General features: G+C 34.4%; 1 long non-coding RNA gene across 1 annotated transcript in view; it reads left to right on the forward strand.

Moving 5' to 3' along the window:
- The window catches only part of LOC116664254, a 394,516-nt gene that overhangs the window by 18,112 nt on the left and 349,832 nt on the right, over positions 1 to 26,572 (forward strand). Inside the window, exon 2 of the long non-coding RNA XR_004320674.1 lies at positions 11,651 to 11,744. This is a non-coding gene — a long non-coding RNA (uncharacterized LOC116664254). The remainder of the gene's footprint in view (positions 1 to 11,650; positions 11,745 to 26,572) is intronic.

Here is a 26,572-nt window from a genome sequence, read left to right on the forward strand (position 1 = left end):
TCATTTCAAAGTTAAAGAAGACAAAAGAATAGTTATGTTTTCTATTAGAAATATAAATAAAGATACTCAATCAGAACACAGTCATTATTTTTGTCCTCTCAAAAGTAGAATGCAGTTATAGCTTGTTTTCAAAATGAATGGCTTAAAACACAAATCTATTTTTTCCTGGGTAATTCAAAGGGAATCAGCATATTTTAGTGAATAACTTTGACAATACCGATAGTTGTTTTTTAAAGCTATCTATGTCAACTAAGACAAGAGATATCTTGCTAATAATATGAAGACAAGATAAAATCATATTTTAACACTATATATTTATTGAGCTTCTATTTTATATCAGATTATCTTTACCTGTCTATCCCAAGAGCATACTTACAAATGTCTGTTTTCTCTCTTTCTGTCTGAACTTTCTCTCTCTCTCTTTTTCTCTTTGCAATATTAACATATAACAAAATGATGTGAGAACATTTGTAGAAATTAATTTTCAACATAATCATTCAGGTGTTATAAAACGGGATAAATATTTTATTGGTTTTTATCTGTTACTAGAAATTCAGTATGTATACCTGTGAACCTATTACCACGGGTCTATTATCCCTCACTCTGTCATGTGCTAAATTTTTAACTTATACAGTATCTTTAAATTCCACAGTAACCCCATGAAGTACATCTTGTGATTGCTATTTTATTTAATTTTTTAAATAATGTAACATATTATCTTTGTGCCTAAGTTACTTGCTCAAGATTCCACAGTAAGGAAAGGCATAAATGGAATCATTATATATCATCTGGTTCCAATTATGTTCTGGACCTCCCCTTCACCTCCCCAAATAGCAGATAGACTAGTAACAACCTAAAAGTTTGATTTTGTTATTTTCTTTTCTTAGAATTTACCTAAGCAAGCTTGGTATCATTGAAGTGTTTTGCTTTCTATAGCATTTTGTATCCTGACATATGGTACATACATAGATATAAATGTACATAGAAGTAACATTTGTAAATGTATATATATATATACATGTTGTATGTAACACAGTTCATTCATTCATTCATTTTTCCTTTTATGACTACAACCTCCTTATCAAATTTTATATTATCCTTAAATGCCAAAACTTTTGTCAATCTCCAGTTTACTCAATCCCAAAGATGTCTCCATTATTTGATAACATTAGAGATAACAAATAAAATAATTTAATGTTATTAATATCTGATATTTATGGAAGTCTTATTAACATCAGTCAATGTTCCATGTGTTTCACAAGTAAAACCTTATTTAAACCTCAAAATTCTATAATGTAATTACAACTACTATCTCATTTTCACTGATGAAGAAACAAATCACAAGAAAGTTCACTAATTTGTTCAGAGTCACAGCTAATAGTGACAGCTCTAGAACCCTAAACACAGTCTTAAACAGCAGTCTGTACATGTGCTTTGACGATACTTTTACATTTATACTACTTATAACAATTTGCCTTGCATTATGTTTTCGTGTAGGCTCTTTATTCTGCATAATCCTTGTATTTAATATTTATTGAGCATTAACCTCACACCAGGAACTGCTTTAAGTGCCAAGAATACAGCACTGAGAAAGAAATGGTAACTAGAAGAGACCTAATTTAAGTAATTAAACAACTAAATGGACAAAATGATTGAAAATACTGTTAATGGTTATAAATAAAACAAACCTTGTGTGTTGGAGAGGATGTCTCAAAGTGCCAAAGTAGATTAAACGATCATGGAAGGCATCTCTAAAGAGAAAACATTTGAGGTGAGAGGAGTCCTGAGTAAAAGAAGTTGCCAGACTTCTGACAAATATTAGAGGTCAGAGTGTTCCAGACAGAGGGAACAGCCGATTAAAAGGACCAGTGATAGGACTTTCCATCTGGGAGAAATAAAAAGATGGAGAGAAGGCTGAGCAATTCATTCTGAGAAGAAAGCAAGACCCAGATTATGGGTGTTTCTTTAGCTCATAGGACAATGAATGGATTTTACTTTAAATGTGATACAAAAGCATTGGCAAAATTAAGGCAAAGAAGGGATATAAACCAAATTGCTTTTCCCCACCACTTTTTTTTTTTAAATAACACTCTTACTGCTGTGTGAAGAATAAACTATAGGGAAACAGTGGAGCCCATTAGAAATTTACTGAATGTAATTTGGAGGTAGAATGAAAAATAATTAATACAGTCTTTTAAAAGCCAAAACAATTCATTCCTATTACATGTCCAAGAGTGTCCTGAATATAGTAGGCATTCTTTCATGTTTTGATATATTGAGTGTACTTAACTAGCAGTTGTATCAGCTAAACTATTTCAAACTGGGTAAATTTATGAAAATTTAAAGAAGGAATCAACATCAGTTCTCCACAATCTCTTCCAGAAAATCCGAGATATGGGGACACTTTCCAACTCATTTTATGAGGCCAGTATTACCCTGATACCAAAACCAGACAAAAACAGTACAAAAAAGAAAACTAAAGACCTTTTTTTCCCCTGAATAATACCAATGAAAAAACCCTCAACAAAATATTAACAGATTGAATTCAGTAATATATATTATTATTTGTATACAGTGTGATAGAAAAAGAATGATGTACCATGACCGAATGGGGTTTATTCCAGGGATGCAAGACTAAGTTGATATTTAAAAACCAATGTAATCTACCATATTAATAGGCTAAGGAAGAATAATCAAATGATTATATCAATCCATGTAAAAAAGCATTTGACAGAATTCAACATCCATTTACTATAAAAATTCTCAGAAATCCAGGAGTATAAAGGAACTTTCACAGTTTGATAAAGAATATCTACAAAAACCTCCCTGGCTCTTATTCCTGTCTCTCCAGTACCACCAGGTTTCCAACATTTTTGCTTTGCTTTGTTTTCTGTTTGGCTTCTTAACTTGTTTGTTATCTTAAAGATAATGTGTGACTATAGTCGTGAGATGGATTCCACCAGCCACTCTGTTTCACTACATTTTAGTCGAAAGTGGGTTTGTCCCTAGTATTCATTAATAATAATAATAATAATAATAATAATAATAATAATAATAATAATAATAATAATAATAATAATAATAATAATAATAAAAAATTTGTACTGGAAAGCCCAAATCACAGGATAAAAGATGGAGGGTGGACCAGGCGACATTCTATATGAATATACATTGCTTATGCTTTCTTAAAAATAAATAACTCAAAGAACAGTGAAAAAAATCTCAGAAGTAGTTTGCTGTTAATATATACATATATTGTCGAAAAAGATTTATTTTGGTTTTTTAAACCCTTGTTGACTTCTCTACAGTGACCTTTCTTTTAACCTGACTTAATAAAAACGTCAATTTTGAAAAAAGAAAAAGAGTTTCAGAATTCAGTAGAGATCTTGTTAGGGAAAATCAGATGAGCATTGGGCTTAGGTGTTCTCCTTCCCACCACGCTCTGGACACTTGAGGTCTCTCGTTTTTGTCTCCTGAGCCCTGTGACACTGCCAGAGTGCTGCTGTTTCCTCGCCTCTCAGTATAATCCCTCTTCCTGGTCTCCTTACCCAGCTCCTCGGACGCGTGCCTCATGCCCAGATTTGGTGAGTGCGAGAACAGAACACGTGGCTCCAGATGGTTGATTCAACTCTTCATGGCTTCCTCTTCTTCAGGATTCTGTCCTCCCAAATTTTGACAGCCTCAGAGGCAATCCTGTATATTCTGATTCATTTATTATTTTTTAATCATATTTCGTTTTTTAAAAAATTGTTTTCTAGCTTCTCTCTCAATCTCTTTCTCTCTTTCTCTTGCTTTCTCTGTTTCCAACAAGATTGTTAGAAGTCTTGTGGGGTTGGGGGGACAAGAATAAAATTCAGTAAGTTTTTGTAGAGAAAACTTTATCAGACTGCAGAAGTTCCCATACACACCTGGGCCTTTGGCTTGCTGCAAGCTGCTTTATTTTAGCTGGCAGTGGAAGTCTTGAAGCAGAGGTTTCCAAAAGGGTAGAGAAGTAATCATCCAGAAACAATATTTAGAAGTGAAGAAGACACTTATCCTATTATTTGATTTTGAAGAGTGCAAAGGGTTGGAGAATGAGTAGCTTCCAAGAGTGTCGCAAAGGGAAATTGTCAGGTCACACAGTGAGAAAAAAGGAACAGTTAGCAGTCATCCTAGAGAATTCTATAAAACAGAACCCCAGTACGATGGTAAAGTACATTTAACTGTGTCTGCCCCACTGCTTTGTTTCATTTCACTTATTCATGGCTTTAGATTACCCCTAATCCTAATGCAGTTTATGCCCTGGTTAATTAAAGTCAGTGATTGGTTTTCTAGCTACAAACTAAACTACATACTTCGGAGTTTAGATCCAGTCATGTTCTCTGTCAGAAGTTCTGAACACTGTTCTTATTCAAGAAGATTGTGCTCAAGGAAGAGAATTCATTATTGAATTTGAAAAAAGAAAGAAAGAAAAGTCTAAGAACTATGCTGTTTATAGGTGAGAATGAGTAACTTCCAACTGGGATTTTTGTATTTTTAAATAGATTCCATTACTAAAAAGTAGACCTATAAAACACATAGACATTTAAAAATAGTTTTAATAACACGACTGCTTTAGAAATTCAGGCTAATGCAAATCCCAGTGTTATGTTTGTGTGATCTCTTTAGGGAAGGCAAGAAAATGTGTTCATTACATATGGCTATACACTAATTTTCATGTGTATTGTATGTACGTTTTTGCTAATATGATGTATTACTTTAGGTGTTTGTGGTTTTAGACTGGGGAAATTACATTCCATTTCAGACTGGCTTAAATAGGAAATGTATTCTTTCATACAGCTGGAAATAAAAGATGGTATAATCAGTTATGTCATGAAAGTCCCTACTTCCATTTGTCTATTTTGGCAATGGCAATAGAAGTTCCATCAAAAGATACATCCTCTGTGTTTGCAATATTACTACCCTCACCCCCAAATTTAGGCATTTTATACTGAGTCAACACTGCTCAGAGGCAATCATTTCCAAAGTTTCCCTTTTAAAAGTGTCTAAACCTTTCCTAGAATTACACTCATGTGTCATTGACCAGAATTATGTTCCTTATTCCTAGCTGTTTCAATCACTGACAGGGGAAATAGGAGTCCATGAGTACATCAGATCACTCAGAAATCTCTCAAGAGGTTAGGAATAGAACAGATCACTTTGGAAGCAAATGTTCAAAGGCAGGTGGTGGAGATGCACGAATATCTTAATAAAACCAGGTATCTGTTAGGGAGGATGAAAACAAAGGAGTCATGGATGATGCTTGATTACATTATGTTCAGTAAGTGACCATTGTTTTATATCATGTATTGTTCTAAATACTTTTCCATGCCTTTTTTTACATTTTATTTACAATACCCCATCATTTTCAACTACCCTATTATTTTGTAGATTAGAAAAGAGATGAAATGTGGAAAATGCATCTTACGGGTAACTCGCTCTTTGGGCAAACGCTTTAGAGTGAAACTGGGAAACTGATTTGTGCCTTCCCTCCTATTACTGCTTGATTTTTCTGTACACTGAAGAGAAACAGGCTTCATTCACAGAAGCTTTCCAGTATTATTCCTCTTCCAGTACTGTGGATGCTGGAACTTTTTTCTCATGATAATTTCTCAGCATTGCTGGATAAAAGAAAGCTAGCTACAGTCATTTGGGCTAGGATTTGTGGAAAGGATTTTCTCATTTACATCAGCTCTTCCCTGAAAACCTAACTACCTGGACTCAAATCAAAGAAATAAAGAAGTATAATTGACATTTTATAAGCTTTCTCTTTTTTGACAATTTAATATGTTTTTATCAAAAAGTATTTTTCCTCAAACGGAAATAGATTGGTTTTTCAAGATTATGGTTTTATAATCATTTCAGGTACATCTAACTTTACTGATTACAGGAGTTTGTGAGGAGTTGAATGTATCTTTGGCCAAAAGAATAATTTACAATGCAGTTGGGCATTTCATTTATAGAGTAAAAAACAAGTAATTTTGGAGATGTATATAAGCTATTCCTATTGTTTTGCTCTGAAATCTCTTCAGTTTCTTAACTTTTTTTCCAGAAAAAAAAATTATGTCCTATCAAATCAGGGCAAAAGATTTGCTGTAAAAATGATCTGATATTTTAGTTATAATTTTTTTGTGTGATGAGAACTTTAAGATCTACTCGGCAACTTTCAAATATTCAGTATAGTATCTTTTTTTTTTTATCATAGTCACTATGCTCTGCATTACATCCTCATGCCTTATTTATTTTTTAACAGAAAATTTATACCTTTTGACCTTCTTCACCCATTTCTCCCACTCTCCATCTCCCCACTTCCTGCAATCATCAACCTGTTCTCTGTATCTATGAGCTTGGTGTTTTGTTTTATTTTATTTTGTTTTAGAGTCCACATGTAAGTGAGATCATAGGGTATTTTTCTTCCTATGCCTGGTTTATTTTACTTAGAATAATGCCCTCAAGTTTCATCCATGTTGTTGCAAATGGCAAGATTTTATTCTTTTTTATGGCTGAATAAGATTCCATTTGTGTGTGTGTGTGCGCACACACGTGCGTGCACAGGTGTACCTCTGATATATTGCTGGTTCAGTTTCAGACCACTACAGTATAGTGAATATCATGATAAAGTGAGTCAACCAAATGAATTTTTTTGGTTTCTCAGTGCATATAAAGGTTATGTTTACAATGTACTGTAACCTGTTAAGTGTACAAAATAGCATTGTGTCTGAAAATACAATTACATACCTTAATTAAAAAATACTTTATCGCTAAAAAATGGTAACCATCATCTGACAATGCAGGGTTGCCACAAACTTCAATTTGTGAAAAATACAATATCTGTGAAGCATAGGAAGGCAAAGTGCAATAAAACAGGGTATGCCTGTACCACTCTTTATTTATCCATTCATCCATCAGTAGACACCAACCTTGTTCTGTATCTTAGCTATTGTAAAATATGCTGCAGTAAACATGAGAGAGCATATATCTTTTTGAATTAGTGCTTTCATTTTCTATGGATAAATAGAAGTGAAATTGCTGGATCATATGGTAGTTCTATTTTTAATGATTTGAGGAACCTGCACATAGAGGCTTCATCAAGTTACACTCCCACCAGCAGTGCACTAGGGCTCCCTTTTCTCCACATCCTCACCAACACTTTTTATTTCTTGTCTTTTTGAAAATAGCTATTCTGACAGGTGTGAAGTGATATCTCATTGTGGTTTTGATTTGCATTGCTCTGGTTAGTGGTGTTGAGCATCTTTTCGTGTTCCAGTCAGCCATCTGTATGTCTTCTTTGGGAAAAAAAAAAAATGTCTGTTTAGTTCCTCTTCCCATTTTTTAATTGAATTGTTTTTTTCTATTGAGTTGTATGAGTTCTTTATGTGCTTTGGATATTAACCCCTTACCAACTGTATGGTTTGAATGCTTTTCATTTTGTTGATGGTTTCCTTTGCTGTGCAGAAGCTTTTTAGTTTGATGTAGTCCCACTTTTTTTTTCTTTTGTTATGTTTGCTTTTGGTGTCAAATCCAACAAATTATTGCCAAGACTGAAATTAAGGAAATTTCTGCCTATGTTTACTTGTGGAAATTTTATGGTCGCAGGTTAAATTTATTTTTTTTAATTTATTTTTCATTTTTAATTGAAGTATAGTTAATTTACAATGTTGTGTTGGTTTCAGGTATACAGCATAGTGATTCAGTATATACATATACATATTCTTCTCAGGTTATTTTCCATTATAGGTTATTATAAAATACTGACTGTAGTTCTCTGCTATACAGTAAATCCTTGCTGTTTATCTGTTTTATAAATAGTCATGTGTCTCTGTTATTCCCAAACTCCTAATTTACCCCTCCCCAACCCCCTGCTTGTTTTCCCTTTTGGTAATCATAAGTTTGTTTTCTATGTCTTTGAATCTATTTCTGTTTTGTAAATAAGTTCATTTGTATCATGTTTTAGATTCCACATATTAGTGATATCATATGATATTTGTCTTTCTCTGGCTTACTTCACTTATTATGGTAATCTCTAGGTCCATCTATGTTGCTGCAAATGGCATTATTTCATTCTTTTTATAGCTGTGTAGTATTTCATTTTGTATATTTTATATATATATATTTCATATATATCATATGTATGTATGATATATATATATATATATCTCATCTTCTTTATCCATTCATCTATTGATGGACATTTAGTTTGCTTCCATATCTTGGCTATTGTAAATAGTGCTGCTATGAACTTTGGGGAGCAGCTATCTTTTCAAATTAGAGTTTTCTTAGGTTATATGCCCAGGAATGGGATTGCTGGATCATGTGGTAAGTCTAATTTTAGTTTTTTAAAGCAACCTCCATACTGTCCTCCATAGTGGCTTCACCAAATTGCATTCCCACCAACAGTTAGGATGGTTCCTTTTTCTCCACACCCTCTTCAGCATTTGTTATTTGTAGACTTTCTAATAATGGCCATCCTGATTGGTATGAGGTGATACTTCATTGTAGTTTTGATCTGCATCAAATTTACATTTTAATTGATATAAACGTATGTTTGGTTTTTAATTTTTTTTCTTTTTACATACATCATCTATTTACCCTAAAGTTATATTTAGAAACCTGTTTTGGTAGTTCTCTCTTCCCTACTAGACCACTAGGTTAATGAAGGCAGGAAACATCACTCTTGATCATCAGTGTATTCCAGGCATAAGCACAAGTTAAGTGTGAAAAAACTGTTTGCTAAAAACTAAAAGCTACACAAGCATTATTTTGCTGAACCACAAATGTTTTATATGTAGTCATAGCCTTGCCAATTCTATCAGTTGTCCTTATTTCTTTGTGTTTTGAAATAACTTCATTTTTTTATTTTTAAAATCATTTCTAAGAAGTTGCAACATTTTTCGTAAAAATTGGTTTTAAAGTACAATATTGTAATTTGGAGTTTTATTTTCAAAGCTTTCTTATTGCTTGGAAAGTAAACCTGCTTTTAGTCAATGTTTGCGGAGATTTATTTAACTAATCTAGGCAGCAACCTTCCCCCAAATGACTTAAAATGATGCATCTAGATTTTACGTTGAGAGTTGTTGGGGTGAGATCAAGTTGTTGTGTACACATGATGTGTGTGTGTGTGTGTGTGTGTGTGTAGTACATGCAGGGAAAATATGCGTAGCTTTTCCATGTTGCTGCTGAGACAGAGGAAGCCATCTTCTGCCAAGAGCTCCTGCTCAGCTACTTCATAGCTGGTATATGTACTGCTATTTTTTGAAAGTACAATGACTATGTTAACTCTGAAATTTATATATAAATTATATATATATATATATGTTGTATTTAAGATAAAAGGTAAGTTTTTTTGGCAACTCTTCTCAAAGTCTGAATTTATGGCAAATGATTAACATTCCACTTTTATTAGTATTCAAGTTGGTAACGAGTAACTCAATTATGTTTATTTAATGGGGAAAAAAAAGGGGAATACATTCTGTGAGGGGATATCGACTCCAAATAATCTAGCAAGGCCTGGCAACATATAATAGTCAGTGTATCCAAACTGGCAGTAAAGCATTTTGGACAGAAACAAAATCAGTACCTTTGTGTTATCCTGAAATTGCCTAAGGTCCCACTGTCTCCAGTAGCCAACTCCTCTTGGCTGGAGGTGTTGGGAATGTAAAAATTGGTCACTGAATAGGTGGATATGCAGACATTTTATGTGTTGTAAAGAAGAAAAGGGATTTGTGAGAAATAATTGTTCGATAACAGTAGAAATGGTCTTTATACAAGCATTTAAAAATGTACTTCCCATTAGAAATAAAGAAGAAAATGTGATGATACCACTCACCATAAAAGGTTCTCTCAAATTTCTTCAGAGCTTGTCACAGTGACTAAAAGAGTGTGTGAAGGTCGCTCATGCTGTGTTAGAGGACGTGTGAAAGGGGTGCTGGTTGGCATGACTGGGTAGAGCATCTGCACGCCAGCAAATTAGGAAACTTCCAAAATAGAGCAGACCTAACAGAGTAGAGAATCCTTACAAAATCAAATAGATATTGTTGCTTTCTTACTCTTAACTAACCTAGATTTTTTTGGTTATTCCTTTGCCAATAGTGATAAAAATATTTCATCAAGATATCATAAATGAATAATAAATCACTGTCATCATATAATTATTTACGGACTCAAAATAACCATGATCTGTCTTTTGCTTACAATTTACAGTACCTGCTTCTTACTCAGAAATAGAAAAATAGCGGTTCAGATGCTAGCACACTGATTCTTGTTTAAACTGTTCGATTTTCACAGCCTGTCTTAAATTCAGACATAGAATTCTGTACCATATTTGTGACATGTAAGGTCATTATAGCATCGATTTAAGAGAAAAACAATTACAACATATTGTATCATTTAGTAAAGACATTCTGATGGAGAGAAGCACTGAGCTTGAAGGGCTCTGTGCATCAGAACTGAAGCATTTCATCATGCTCCTTATCATTTATAAAACTAACTTCATTCTACTTCCCAAGGATGGAGCCGGTACTACAGTCTTGTAATTGACCTGCTTGGTTAATTTGAAATTCAACTAGTTTTATTATAATGAGAATCTGCTGCTTCAGGAGAGTCACATGAATCATTTAAATCTTATTGAATCTGGATATTTAATTAATTTCACTCTTCAAGAGAGTTCAGGCCCCCAGGAATGCTTACGTAGGTATTCCTTTCCAGTTCTTCAACATTCTCACTACAGGTGGGGTTTCAAATGCCAGCCTGTGAGAAGGAAGAACAGGGCTTGGCTAGTTTTTTCATACTCTGTGCTGAAGCATATAACTTTTCCTACTTGCTGGGAAAAAAACCAAGGGCGAGCAATTGTGCCAGAAATTAAATGTTTCATCCTGTCTGTTGAATTTGGGACTAATCACCTGTAAGGATACAAAGTTTTTTTTCTTAGAATTCCCAGTGGCTAAAGGGAGAGAAACAGGCAAAATAAAGAGACCTGTGCTGTTACCACTCATCTCAATTTATTAAATACAAATGATAATATTTGGTTTATATTATTTTACTGTCTTATTTTCATAATATGTTCTCCTTTATATTATGCTATATAGGTTTAAAACTTTTATTTTATTACTTAAATTCATTCATATGCTTTTATTACCCATCACGTATTTATTAAATGCCAGTGGTTCTTAAAATTCAGCCGGCATCACAGTAACTTGGAGGGCTTGAGACAGCTCACATTGATTACTAAATCGCTTCCCTCGAGGTTCTGATTTAGTAGACCTGGGGTGGTGCCCCATATTTCCATTTTCAGCAAGTTCCAGGTGGTATTAATGCTACTGATCAAGAGAATCGCTGATCAAGGCAGTGCAGCTGCAGCCGCGGTAAACAAAACAAAACAAAAACAGTCCTTGTCCGTGTAGTCTTTCTTTGGGAGATACAGACACAAAACAACTAAACAAACGGAAGATACTTGCTGTAGGCTGAATATTTGTGTCCCCCTCAAATTCGCATGTTCAAATCCTAATGCCCAATGAGACGGTATTAGTAGGCGGGCCCTTTGGGAGGTGCTTAGGGCTTGTGAGCTCTGCCCTAATCCGTGAGATTCACGCCTTTATAAAAGAGGCCTGAGTGGGCTCCCTTGCTCTCCCCCCAGGTGAGGATAAAAGGAGAGATGTTTGCCCGGAAGCGCGCTCTCACCCGCCCTTGCTGGCCCTGGCCGTGATCTCCGGCTTCCACCCTCCAGAACCGTGAGTAACAAATTTCTGTTGTTTATAAACTACTCGGTTTGTGGTATTTTGTTAAAAGAGCCAAAACAGAGTAAGAAGTCGTGAATATTGTGGAGGAAATCATGGTCATAGATAGGAATTAGGTGGCTTGTAGTTAAGGATCATGTTAACCAGCGTAGCTAGAGAGGGAGGCTGTCTGACTAGGAAGTGGGCACTTTGAAACCCAGAAGATAAAGAGGCCAGTCATGGTATAAGCCAGGTGTGTTAAAACTGTCTGGAAGCGGTTTGACATGATTTTGACTAGGGGTCTAATCCTGGCTCTGCCACTCATTAGTTGTGTGACCGTGGTATAATTTCCCCTTTCCTATCTGCAAAAGGAGTAGAAATACCCATCACAAAGAATTTTCACAAAGGATTTTCATAAGGGTCCATTAAGAAAAAAATCAGGCCTAGTGTCTGGCATGACTTGTCATGGATGTATTCATACCTGTTGTTAAAATTTCAAATATATAGAATTTGGTGATAATTTTAAATTTAAATTCTCTGTTACCCTGGTCAGGAAAAAACACAGCTGGGATTCATTTTTGGCTAGCTTGTATTACCACGTATTTTACCTTGGGCACGGTAATAACTTCAAATTTGGTTACAGTTTTTGAACTAAACTCAGAAAATCATTTATATGTGATTCTGTGTGTAAGTTAAGCAGACTACACTTCTAATACAGTATTTACCAACTTACAGGTGTTGATATGTGTTTTTTCCTCCACAATAAAATGCTATACAAAATTTAGTCATCTAGAAAGAAATCCTTAGTTAATAATACTAAGAAACTCAGAACCCCAACTCGGTATCCATTAATCTTTTCATGCTCAGATACTTGTTGGCATTCTAGAACACAATTTTCTGCTGGTCCTGATAAACACTTAGCATTGACTTTTGAGTAGATGAACGGCACTTACTAGGCCTTATGAGAGATAAAAAACTGAAGTAAAACACGAGGGCTTTGTTGCAGGCGCTTACAGTCTAGTGTGGGTGGGCTAAAGCGATTGCGTGGATAGTTGGATTGAAGAGGAAAATATGAAACATTCTTACTTAAGAAGGATAAAGAAAAATAGCTATCAGAGTAAAAAGGAGGGTTATCCGTAGGTGGAAAGGGGGCAGAAGACATAAACAACTTTCTGGAAGAAATCATACATTAGGTGTAGCTGTAAGGAGAAGTAGGTTCTGGTACAGAGGGAGTGGGTCCCCTTAAGTGACTCCACATACAAAGATTAAAAAGCTGCAATGAATAGGGTATGGTCAGTGAATACTAAGTATTTGAAACTAATAGGGGTTTGTCAGCAGGTGGATAACATTTTTTCAATGACAACAAATTTCAGCTGGTGTTAATTATAATATAGAAGTTTGGAGAAAGAAAGTGGAAGATTCTCTTCAACTTCAAATTACTTACAGTTGAGAGTTTAAATGTGACTCCCCCTCCCCCATATATTCCTGAGCCTTTTAAAGCTAATTAATTGCTAGTAAAATAGTCAACAGTGAGTTAGGCAGATGAGCTCATGAGTATTGCGGAAAATTTTGTTTTAGCACGAAGCTTTTTGCTCTGTGTGTTTTAGAATGAATCAACAGTCTAAAGTCTTACTATGCTATACTTTGATTAAATGCTAGTACTACATCTTGCTAATTACGTCAGTATCAGGTTCAGTAAACAATAATACATTGAACTGATGTCTTCAGAATGCAGTCACTTTATGTCTTTATGAGTGCTAAAAATAATGAGATTGTCATTTAAGTATATGTGAATTTTATTTGAATTGGGGTTCATTAAAGCAAATACTTCTCCAAAATAATAAATGGCTTGAAATTAGAGTTGTTCGCTTTAGAAATCCATGTGTGAGAGTATTTTTGAAGGTGAGAAATACATTGAGTTTAAAATATAAGGAAGTATACATATGACTTTAAAAAGAATATCAAGCCTGGCATGGGGGAAGTGAGTACAGAGGTCACTTGATGCATGTCATCAGATTATGACTAACAAAGCTTTAAGGATGTTTTATAAAATTCAGAATTTAGGATTATAAGACTAGATCTCTCATTGAAGTAACTAAATGCATGATATGGAGTAAAATTCTATATTATATAAACATTATATAAAATGGTAAGTGTACATATAGAAAACAAAACGTGTGGGTGAGATTAATATATGCCAACTTTTATTTATGATATTGATGAAAACTTTGAATACTTTCACTTTGTAAGCATGCTGAGTCTGTTTCACTGTCTGCTGATTTTGTAGTGTTTCATATGCTTTCATGTTAACCCATGTTTCTCGTTTTTTTTTTTTTAAATACATTCATATGCTGGTCGTTTCATTTACTTAAAGTATATTGATCAAGAGGAATACTTCCAAGGGCAGGGAAGAGCACCTGCTAACACTTAACACTTGATATTAGTATTTTTTCTCTTGTAAGCCTAACTTTCTTATTATGTTTTAAAATCTTAAGATGTCATGCAAAATTACACACATGTGAAATGGATCAATAAAATCACGCTATCATGCTGTTTAGATATATTCATTGTTCCCTGTATCTACTTTCCCATCTACTTACCCTTTTCACCATATCAGCAATACTCATTAGCAACTCCAAATACACCTCTATAAGCCAAATAAATCTAGTATGTATCCTCTTATTAACTCCATGCTTATATAATTATATACAATGTGTATCATATATACATAATACATACATAATACACTAATTATATACAACACATATATACACACGTGTATACATATACTCACGCAAATAGCTTTTGGGGCCATTAATTTATCATACTTAAGTTTCCACATTGTATTTTTCTCACTGAACAAAGCCTCATGAAAATTCTACCAAGTCAACTTATTAAACTCACTTTTCTTAATGGCTGCAGAATATTCCATGATGTGGCCCTACCAAAATGTATTCACATGTTTCTTTCTTAATAATTACTCTTAATCTAGGTTTATTATCCTAGATTAACAATGTACATAAACCCATTTGTTAAATCTTTACAAAGTGATCTCAACTCTGTGGGATAGAATTGAAGGGCTGTCATTGTTTACTGACTGTATGCCTTTTCATGTTGTTTGATAGGTTTTATTGGCCATTTGTGTTAATCTCTGAATTGCTTATCTGTAACTTCTGTTCGTTCTCTATTGGACTGCTTGTCTTTGTTTTATTTTTAATGTGAAAAAATTCTTTGCAAATTGTGGCTATTAATACCAAATCCGTCATCTGAGTAAAAGTCAAATTTGTCTCTTAATGTAACTTATGGGGTTGATGTCACCCAGTTTTCAGTATTTATGATGCCAGGAGTTTCTGTTTTTCTTTTATAACTTGAGGTTTGAAGTTTAATGACAATGATGTCCTCTTTTCCTAGAGCATATAGATTTGTTGATGTTGATATTTTCTATTTTTTGGATTTCCTTTAAAAAAGCTACATGAATCTCATTTTTAAAGAGTAACTGTGGGGATAAGTAGGATGAAGGGTGCAGAGGTAGGAGTGCAGTCCTGAACTGAGTTGTTATAATAGGCCTCCCCAAGAAGGTGACATTGAGATAAGCCTTAAAGAAGGCGAGGGTGTGAGCCATGTTCATAAGTGGAAAGAAGTAACTACTTTGAGAGAGAAGTTGGTGAATGGCCATGAAGTGAGCAACTACCTGATGTCTCAGTGAAGTACAGAGTGAATAGGAGATATGATCAGGAAGATAACGGAGGAAAAGAGGGACCCATCATCTAAGATCATCAATGCATGCTGGGTATCTTGGCTTGGTTGTGAGAGGAAAGATGTGATTAGTGCTGTTTTAAAAATAGACTGTCAAGTAATGAGAGTCCAGTCAGAGGGGGTGCTTGGATCTGCTGAGAACCCAGGAGACAGATGGCTGTGCATAGTAAACGAACAATATCCAGCGATATGATGATCAGTAGAATTGGGAGGAGGATTAGTAGTCATTGAGAAGACTAAATTTGGAAGCGTGTTTGGGGAAATCTTAATGGAGTGAATGAGCGAGTGAGAGGAAAGGAACCGGAACAAAAACACATCTTCAAACAATTTAGCTCTGAAGGGAAAACAGAAATGGGGAGCGAAAACTAAAAGGGAAAAATGGGAACTTAGAGAATATTTGGTTATTGTGAAGTGAAAAAAAGCATGTTGATGTGGTAAGAATTATCTAGTAGAAAGGAAAAGATTGTTACAAGGAGAGATAGGAAACGCCTGCTGAAATAATGCCTAAAATTGTAAGAAAAATAACAGCTAAGAGCCAAGTGATAAGGTTTCCAGCTGAATTTAGACACAGATAAACTCTCTGTAAGAAACAACATATTGTTACTTCGGCTTAATGTAAGTGACTGCTATTTTTCTTTTCCAATGAGGACTGTAGTCCTACAGCCTTTCTCCTGCCTTCTAGAAAAAAATTAAGGTAACATTTTACTGAATTGCCCCCAGTTACTAACAGCACCCAGTCCAGAACCACCTCCGCTTCTTAGGCCCACCCAGGTTCACACAGAACAAATCCCAAACCTACAGCGTGCCCCTTCCACCCCTCTCTTGTTCTGATAGTCCTTAGAGAACCTTGTGCTCTCACTTGCCACAACTAGCTGTTAAGCCTAAGTTTGACTTCCTGTGTGTTCCTGGTCATCTTCCGTCAGTTCTTGACAACTCCTGAGTGTGTTCTGTGGGATCTATCACATGAAAGACTTCTATAGAAGGGACAAGGGAGGGAAGTCAGTGTTTGTGCTTATTAAATACCAGGAGGTGGATAAATGAGGGAATGTGTTTAAGTCCGCTTTGAGCAGGATTATTAGCTGACAGCGTGGATGTACTGGTAGTTTTAGAAGTTGAAGGAAATAAAAGTAATAGAGTCAGCTTTGCATGGGTGAGTAAAATCACCTTTGCGTGGGGAGAACGAATGATAGAAGAAAATGATTGTCTGGCAGTGTTGAAGACTCAGTATTTATCATGCAGTGTTTAAAGTGACTCCAGTCAGCATAACAATGCATTTTTCTCCAATAAGCTGAGCTGCGGGAATCCAGGCATAGAGTAGTCAAAAACTGGAGTTTACCATGGTCATGGTTTGCCAAGAGAAAACATTTAAGTATAAAGCAGTTAAAATGTATGCAGGAAGGCTAGTAAAACCATGCATTATCGCAGATCTTGATAAGAGGCAAAAAACAGACATTGAAAAGGCTTGGGGGAGTTAAGAGTAAAAAGAATAGACATAATAATCTGTAGGTTCTGGTTGGGCCAACAAACTGTTGTCATGGGGTACCTGAGGGCGTATTTGTAAAGTGCGATGGCTGAAATTATTAGGAAGGCTTGCAGAGCATGTGAATGAGTGGCTGAGGTAGGAAAGAAAACAACTGACAGAGATTAATGTGCAGATTCATTTGTTGACTTTTATTTTTAATGATTTTCCATCTTTATAGAGAACACAAATTTTTCATTTTCTGACCTGCAAAATTTAAATGAGAAGGTAGTTCCTCTCAGTGTATGAAAAGTCAACTATGAATCCACCTGGCCCTGGAGTCTTATATATAAAGACCTCTAATAGTATTTCCAAACTTTATAGTGGTAATAGACTTATTTAAGACGTCTCAATTTTGGAAGTCAGTATATTTTACTAGGAAATCATCAATATTGCCATAGCATTACTTGTAGTATTCCCATAGAACGTTGTCATTAACTCTGATACCTGCGACTTTCTCTTTTTTGACCTGTATATTTGCAGTTTTTCTTCTTCTATAGTCAATAGATGTCTACATGAAAATTTCTGTAGTTTGACTTTAAAAATATTTTGTTTTGCCAAACTTCAGCCCTAGAATCACAATGGACAAAATGTCAGGTTACACTGTGTGGGATGAGCTTTTAGAATTGCTTATATTCTGTGTTCATCCCTTACCTTTAAATATTGCATGCCACAACACATACATTAGATTGACACCCTGTTGCTCTGCTTTTCAGGTATTTTATGCACCATTCCATATAGTTTATGAAGGTTCTTCAGGTAATTGTGCAAGTGGTAATTTGATTCTCTAAAGTAACTTTTATCATCTTTGAGAGGTTTCACTAGGCTTTCATAGATGACTTAAGATTACCTCAGGTCCAGAGACCTGCTGGAGAAATTATTGGGTCAGCGTTTATATATGTTGTACTCAGCTTGTCCTAATACCCAGATACTGTCTTGAATATAAAGTCGCTTTGGCCCTCCAAAGTAAAATACCCATCAGGCCTGAGTAAAGATTCACAGTCAAAAGTATTCCAATCCAGAGGACATCAATTCATTAGAGGACATAATCCCCCTCTTCTAAATATTTTCCTCCCTCCCAGCTATCTGGCTCTCCGTGCTGGTCATTGTTGCTGTTAGGAAATAACACATGCTTCCGCCATAGACAATAGATTTCTTGGCCTCTTTCATCTGGAAGTAAATTCGTTGATCAGTTGAGTAAGAGAAAAAAGCAAACAGGATTTATGATGTCTAAAATCTTGACAGACAAAAGGCAATTCAGTCGCTTGGCAGTGAGCCCTTTACTATAACAAAAGGCAGATGATGGCTATTTTGGAGTTAGTAGATTCATCAGTTGATAAAGTACTTAACTATATTCCCATTAAATTTTTTAGAAAACATTTGTTCCTATTGCTCTGCTTACAACCTTAAGAAAAAGTAACAAATGTAGCCAAAAATTAGTATTGATTGGTTGTTTACTTATCAGTATCTAGGAAATGTCTTAAGGTCAGCATAATGTACATTGGTGTACCTACCTAGTGTCAGGGCCAGTGGTTAAAACCATGATCTTTAAGGTGTGGCAAATCCTCAAAAATGATTCAGTTATGCTCATTCTCCAGCTGGTAACGAGGCACAGAGTTGAAATTGCACCTGGATAAGACCTTTGTTAAGGGCTAGGAATACCTAGTTTACTGGCTAAATAGTTACCAACACCTGCTTACTTGCTGGTACTGAGTAAGTACCAGATATGTGCACTCTCTAAGGAATAGCAGAAGGTTTCCCTGTCTCCCAGTGAAATCATGTAAGTGGACAAAGTCTTTGGTCAATACCATTTTATTGCTGAGGACTGTTTGCATTTAATCTTTCTGTGTAAAAATCATTTTCTACAATCGAGCCGCCTTACATAAGAAAATACAGATTTTTAGCTATTCAAAATTTTATTGTTTATGTCTTTAACGTTTTGAATACATTTGAAAAACAAACTCTTGTAAAAGTTCTAATTTACAGAACAATAATCATTTTTTCAGTTAAGTATAAAGCAATGCCCTTACAATATAAAATGAGAGGATAAGATGAATTTGGGGTATCAAAATCTATAAACAAATATCTCAAAATGGGAGGCTATTAGATAACCGTGACCTTCAGAAGTATCTTGTTTGACCAGAATTGGTTATTTTTAACTCATTATACTTTATTTTAATGTATTTAGCTGGGGTGTGCACTGACCAGTTTATCGCTGGCTCCATTGCTTCTGTTCCTTCTGACCACAGGGCAGACTATACAGAATAACTGATTCCTAGGACTGTGTAGACTCAGGGGGTCTGTAGAATGGCCCAGGAAACTGAATTTGTAATAGATACCACCACTTCCTCTCTGACTAAATTAAATGCAGATGGTCTGCAAGCCATATATTTAAAGAAAGAAGACATGTTAAACGTAGGATTAAACAAGGTAGATTCAATGCATATGGGTTTAATATTTATTAATTTCTGGCTCTGATCATTCAAAACCCCATTAGGATACTCAGTCAGCATGGTTGCAAATAAAGAGTTTTTCTCAGCTCCATTTCTTGTTTAATTGGGAAAATGAGCTGTGTGTTCACTGCACCTAGAAAAGCTCACCCAAAACAAAACTCACACTCCCATAAAACTTAGCAATAATTTTGTTCATACTCAAATATTAAGAGTCTTTGGACATACCAAGGGTTTTTGTTCGGAAAATAAAAATACATATATTTTTGAGCTAAGTAGGAACAACTTCAGCAAAATTATAAAGGGAGTGAATTTTTATTTGCTGTTTTCCTGATTATGTTTTTCTGTCCTTATTCTACTCTTAACACCTATTATACCTTCTTTTTTCAACCTTTTGATCATAAGCGTTAACAGACCAACCAAAGAGGTTCCCCTTCCACCACTCACAGCCTCCTACCAGGCCTGGTCCAGAAGCATTTTCATCCTATCCTTGACAGTTCCCTTATTATATATCCTTTGCTATATTCATGGATATTTGCAAAGCTTTGGCTAGAGGACTTCTTATTGCAGAAAAATATAAAATAAGATAAGAATTCAAATTTCAAATGTGGGATTAACTGATGAAGTTGAAGACTATTTTTGGCTCATAAGAAAATGATTTCATAATAAAGTATTTAATGGAAAAACTATTTACAGTAATAATATGAACAAGCTAAAAAGCCATTTATAAGCAGTAGCATTTAATTCTAAATGTGCATATACTTGGGAAACGAAGTGTAATCTGTAACTTCAATTCTTGCAGATCAAGTGCCTTGACTTGAATGTAACATGGTGCTAATTTCAGACCCTTTATCCAAGAATTTCCTGATCGTATAAAAGAATTCAAGCTGATTTTAAAAATAGATTTTTTTCTCAGCATTACTGCAGCTCACTGTCTTAGATATAACTGAATATTTATGTAAAAATTACTGTAAATCAGACTATTTCATAACATCCACTCAACTGATTGTAATTGAAAGGAATTTCAACATATTAGATATACAAATAGAAGAACTTTATTTAGGAGGTTGACATGATCTCTGTTTACACTGTCTGCATTTAGCAAAATGTTGAAGCTTAGACTTAGGGGATGGGGAATCCAATTGTCTTAAACTGATGTTGTGTTTACTTAGATGGGACTTGTTATGGAAATGCTGAAAAATGAGTTGCCATGCTTTTTGGATTATTTGGAGTATTTTTATAATCCACTATTGATATTATAAATGTTACTGAAATTCTGGAAATTTTTGGTGCTATAAATGTGTAGTGCACACACTACCATTTTATGGAAACATATTTTCAACACATATCACCAAGTATTTAATGCTTGGAAATCTATAGATGTACTTTCACATTTTTTATTTATTGGAAATGAGCACTAAGTGATTCTTGACATTTTTTTCCTTTCGATGAATTCTAGAAGCTATAGTTGAAGTATGTGTTGAATTTTAATAACTTCTCTTTCGTTATTTCCTTCAAATTACTTATTCTTTGTAATATGTCATCTTGGTGTTATAGTTGTAAATTATCTGTTACAACAGGCTTCTAATTTTTCTCAAAAGGAGGCAACATAAAATACAAAGCAAAGCAGAGGAATTCAAAGGAAAGGAAAAGTGTATCTTTTTAAAGAGGTATGGGTTTTTTTAGTGCAAGAGACAGGGGAGTTGTATTCCTACTTTATTAAAATCATGAAAAACATTTTAACAGTGAAATAAAAGTAAACTACGTCAGCATAATTATATTGTGAATCTATACTTTTTATAGCATCGAACTTCTCACAGGAGAATAAATTTTTTTTTGTCTACAATAAATAAGTTCTGATCACATGAATACATTCATTTGAAAATTTTTAAACAATATTAAAATTTTAGGAATATAAGTTAACATCCTAGAATAACACTATAAATATTTTGGTGATCCCACTATCCTATTTATCCATAACACACATGTGCATATAATGTTACATACATAAGTCCACATGATAGGATTTTATACATTATGTCATGGTTAAGTTGAATATGTATCCCTTCTGTTTCTCATCTTATTCCAAATTTAGATAAGCCACACACATTTTTTCATTGTTTCCAAAAATGGTAAAAAAGCATAATTTAAGTGCATTTTATGCATTTCTTTCTTCAGTGAAATGATAGTATTTGATACATTACTATATCTGTAAGCTCAGTTAATTCTTTTATCTCAGTATATAGTAGTTCACTTGTTGGATATATCGTGGTGAGTCAGCCACTCATCACTTGTTTCCTGCTCTTGTACTGTAATAAACGCCCCTATGTGTATGTCCTGAGGGATCAGCACTTCCTTTATCCTTATGGTCTAGCTGCTCATGAGAAGAATTGCTGTATATGATGATCTAAGAATCCAAAATTTTAATATTTTGAGAGTCGTAAAGTCAGACTTTGACTCTTCAGACATTTCTATGATGGTGTAAGAAATTCATCCACATTCCATACAGGTTTCATAGCCACTTAAAATTCTTGCCAGCTAGTCATAAATTGAGAAGTCACTCTTAATTTTGTGTCCCTGACTATTAGATTGAGTATATTCGGACCTCATGACCATTTGAATTTGCTCTTTATTGATATTATCTGCTTATTGAGGGGAGGCTTTTGCTGTACTAAAACATTGCAGCAATTAATTACTGCTTTTCCTGTTACCTGCATTAAGTACTTCTCCTGTGTATAACTGGTATATTAATATTGTTAATGATAACTGTGCAAAATATATCACAAACATCTTAAAAGAACACTTAACATGTATTCACTTTGTGGCTTGGTTTTAGTCTTGAAATAAGGTATTACACTTACATTATAAATTTAATCTGCTAGAATTCCACACAAGATTTTTATTGCTTGATTTTTGGCATCTAATTCATTAAACAGATTGGAATACATTTTTCTATATAAGATGAAAGTGTTCAGTTTTTACTTTCTTCTTGTGGTTATTTAGTTGCATTATCATTATTTAAGAAGTGAATTGTCCTATTGTCAATGTTTTACTATTGTTTTGCCATTATCAAGAGAATAAAGTGGCTTCATAAGATGTGTTGACACATGACAAATTGACCTTCACTGTTGTTACAATTTCTTAAAGCTGTTAGGGGCCTAAGATGTTTAAGTTCTCTTTACCTAAGAAACTCAATTGCAATTTAAATGGAATTTTACTAACTTTGTATACTGACTTGGGAGAAATTTGCATTTTTAAATTGAGGGTTTCTTTTCATCCAAGAACATGATACACCTTTCCATTTATTCAGATACTGTGTTGCCTCTCTTAATATCATTCTTCATATAGGTCCTGCGTCTTTGTTAAATTAATACCTGAGTATCTTAACTTTGGGTTGCTGTTTTAATTAAATACTTCCCTTTTACATTGTTAGTATTTTTTGCTAGAATAGTGAAGAAAAATGTTTTAATATTTATCTTAGAGCCAGATACGTTATCAAATTCTCTTATTAATTTTAAGGTTATCATAGTGTCTTCTCCTTTAAGATATTTGTTTTTCATTTTTCAATTGTGCATTAGTTTTGTTTGTGTTTTACATAGAATTTTTCTCTTTGTGGGTCTTGAGCTTTATCAAGTGGCTTTTCTGTCGATATTGACTAGGACAAGAATAGTCCTCTTTAAAAGAAACTGAAACCTAACAGTTGGACAGCATTGCCTTTGACGATTTGACAAATACAGCTACAGTCAAACATCTAAACCATGGCAAATAACTCCTCTGAAATGACCCGGATGAAAAGCAGTGTGTTGCTGTGGAAGACACACACAGCTGTATGATGATTGCAGAGTCGGGAGGAAACAACCACAACAAACAAGCGCAGAGTCAGTATTTCAGCTTTGTTGGCAAATCATGACAAACTCCTCAATGTGCAAATTGGAAGTTGCAGTCATGAATAAGTGTAAGGTCTTTAAGCCCAGTTATTCCTGGTTACAAAATGAAGGAAAGGAACAAGAGGAGAGATGATGTATGCCCAACTTTGGAGAGTCATATTAGGATTTAAAATGCAGAGTTAGAGCAAGTGTTATCAAAAATTATATTTGGAGTTGCGTGTGTGTGTGTGTGTGTGTGTGAAAGAGAGATATTATATCTCTGGAAAACCTCCATCAAAATGAAGGAAAGAGCCCAGAGAATGAGATTCACCCCCAAGTGATGTTCAGAGTCAAGGTTGTTTTTCTCGTATTAGAAGGCAGTTTACTCCATGCTGTTTTTGAGAAGGTATCTTTTCAAAGGCCCAGTGACACAGTCCTGAGCAGCAACAGCAGGAGGTAGAATTGGTTTTCTACCTTCAGTTTGGCAGACAAGGCTATAGAAACGACATGAAACTTCAGGGTCAAGGATCATATGATCCAAAGGACCAAGTGGTGTTCCTTTTGTTGTTGTTTTTTTGTTTTTGTTTTTGTTTTAGGCAAGATGTGTGAGTGTTTTCAGTTTGGCATTTGGATCTAAAAGTTTGGAAAGGAGAGACTTTGTCATGGAAAAATAAATAAAACAATATATTTATCCTGATATAAACTGTGAAAATGATAGTTCTGTAAAGTTGTAGATTAAGCTATAAAGTATGGACAAAGTACAATTATTGGAATTCAGGAAGATTTAATTTTTAAATTGTCAGATTGAGCATAATTTGTGTATTTAAGATTAAAAGATTGATCTATACTTGTTTTAGATAAAATTCCTATTCAGAATAATTTTTTATCATATTGTGTTAAAACAGTGACTTTTAGAATTGGTACCAATAAGTACTATCACTTTGCAATATCTCATCTTTTAAAAGTTGCTTAACCATATAATTCTAATAGAGCACCTCATTATGCCAAGCACATTCCAGATGCTGGGGCATGTCAAGGGATCAGATAAAAATTCTTGCCCTTATGAAACTAACATCCTAATTGAGGAGACTTAGAGTAATATAGTAAGTACACTCTATGCTTCATAGTAGTTTACAAAATAAGTGCTAAAAAGATCAGGGAAGTGCTGTGGGAGGGGTAGATGCAATGTTACATGTGATGATGGAAATGGTGATACAGGAGCAAAGATTTGAAGGAGGTAAGGGAATTAGCATCTGGATACAGGGAGTGGAGTGGTATAAGCAGAGCTAAAGTAACTGCAAAGACCTTAGGTGGAGAACATGCTTGGCAGGTCTTAGGAAATGGAAGATAAGCCGTTACGGCTGGAACAGGGAAGCTTTGAGAGAGTAATAAGGAATGCTACCAATGTAGTGGGGAGGAAAGATCAGGACCTTGAAGTGGCTGTTACTCTGACTGTATTACCAGATGTAAGTGAGTTGTATGCAGAGCAGTGTCCTACTCTGATTGACTTTTTTTTTTTTTTTTTAAAGGATCACTATGGCTGTTCTATTGAGGATAGGCTATGGTTGGGGATCAGGGTTGTCAGATGTTTTGGGATTAATGGATATGTTTTGAATATACAGTCCTCAGGATTTTCTGATAGAGAAGATGCAGGGTGTGAGACAGACAGACACGTCGAGGTTGACCAAAAGTCTGGCCTGAGCAAGTGAAAGAATGAATTTGCCAATAACTGAGCTGAGAAAAATCATAGGTGGCTCAGGTCTGGGAGAATAAATGAATTCCATTTTATACAAGTTTTTGCACTGATTATTTTCAACTGCAAGTGTTCATATATCTATATTTATGTATATAATCATATTACATATTATTACAATTATATTGCATGTATATGCAATACTTATATATTTAAAGTATTAGTACATGTAACATAGTTTTCCCTCAATAAACAACTTGGTAAGTACAGGTATATAAATGGGAATTGTAACCAAAATAAAGTATATATAAATGGGAATTGTAAGTGAAGTAAAGTATATATAAATATCTAAAATAGTGGTGGCGAGGGGGGAGGGTATAGCTCAAATTGTAGAGCGCAAGCTTAGGATGCTTGAGGTATTGGGTTCAATCCCCAGTACCTCCTCAAAAAATAAAAATAAAACTTAGTTACCTCCCCCTGCCAATTTAAAAAAAATAAAATAAAATGATATAGTAATAGAATAGTGGTGGCATTTCAATATAAATTCTATAAACTACTTTAACTTTTACATAAACTTGGTAATAGTATCCAAATACCCTGATCTTCAACTACCTCATTTGTAAAGCTACTATAAATACTTTTTCTCTTAGCTTTAATTTCAGAGATGAAGGTGTTAAAATATCAAGGTTGATAGCAGCAAGTAATTCTATATAAAAGAGAACTGAAAATAGAACAATTGCAAACAATTGAATGCTAATTCATTTTAAACTCTGATGACTGTAGAATCTTAAAATTTATTTTAGGAAGAATATTACAATAGAATTTGACAATCAGCTAGCCAGCCCTCTTACTGTAAAAAGCACAGCTATGGCACGTGTATCTTTGAGACATGATGGATTCAAGGAAGTTTCCTGTACCCTTCCTGCCCTCCTGTTGGTCCAGGATTAGAATCATAATCTGAGATGCAATATCAGTGACGTGGATCATAGGAATCTGTACTGCAGTATCAAGTGGCCTGTGAATTTTCTGAGAAGTGAGTTATTTTTATCTGAACTTGTCGACAGTCTTTGGCTTAAGATCTGAGTCCAGTAAATGCTTATGAATAGAGCTATCATCGCTTCTGAGTCTAGGCTCACATTTGAGCTATGACAGCACTGAAAATTAAGAATAAAGATCAAATGTAAATATAAGTGTTTTGCAATAGGAATGAATGTGCATAAAGGAGTTTCACCAGAAATCCTGCAAAAAATTACCATTGTGTTGAGTGTTTAAAACTATGGAAATTCTTACACAGTGATATAAAACAGCAGTGAGATATATAAATATGTAATGCATTCAGATTATCAAATTCTGTAAGTAAAAACACATGTCTAGAAAAAGTGAAACTCAAAATTAAGACATCTGATACAGTGGCTAGATAAAAACATGAAAAGCTCTTTTTTTAAAAAGTGATAATCAATTTGGAGTTTATAGTCTGTTTTGGATAACAAATGATTTCACTTGACCATCTGTAATGTATATAGTTAAAAAATGTAAAATACAGCTTCAGGAAAATGTTG

The sequence above is a fragment of the Camelus ferus genome, chromosome 6, assembly GCF_009834535.1.
Source record: "Camelus ferus isolate YT-003-E chromosome 6, BCGSAC_Cfer_1.0, whole genome shotgun sequence".
Classification (NCBI taxonomy): Eukaryota; Metazoa; Chordata; class Mammalia; order Artiodactyla; family Camelidae; genus Camelus; species Camelus ferus.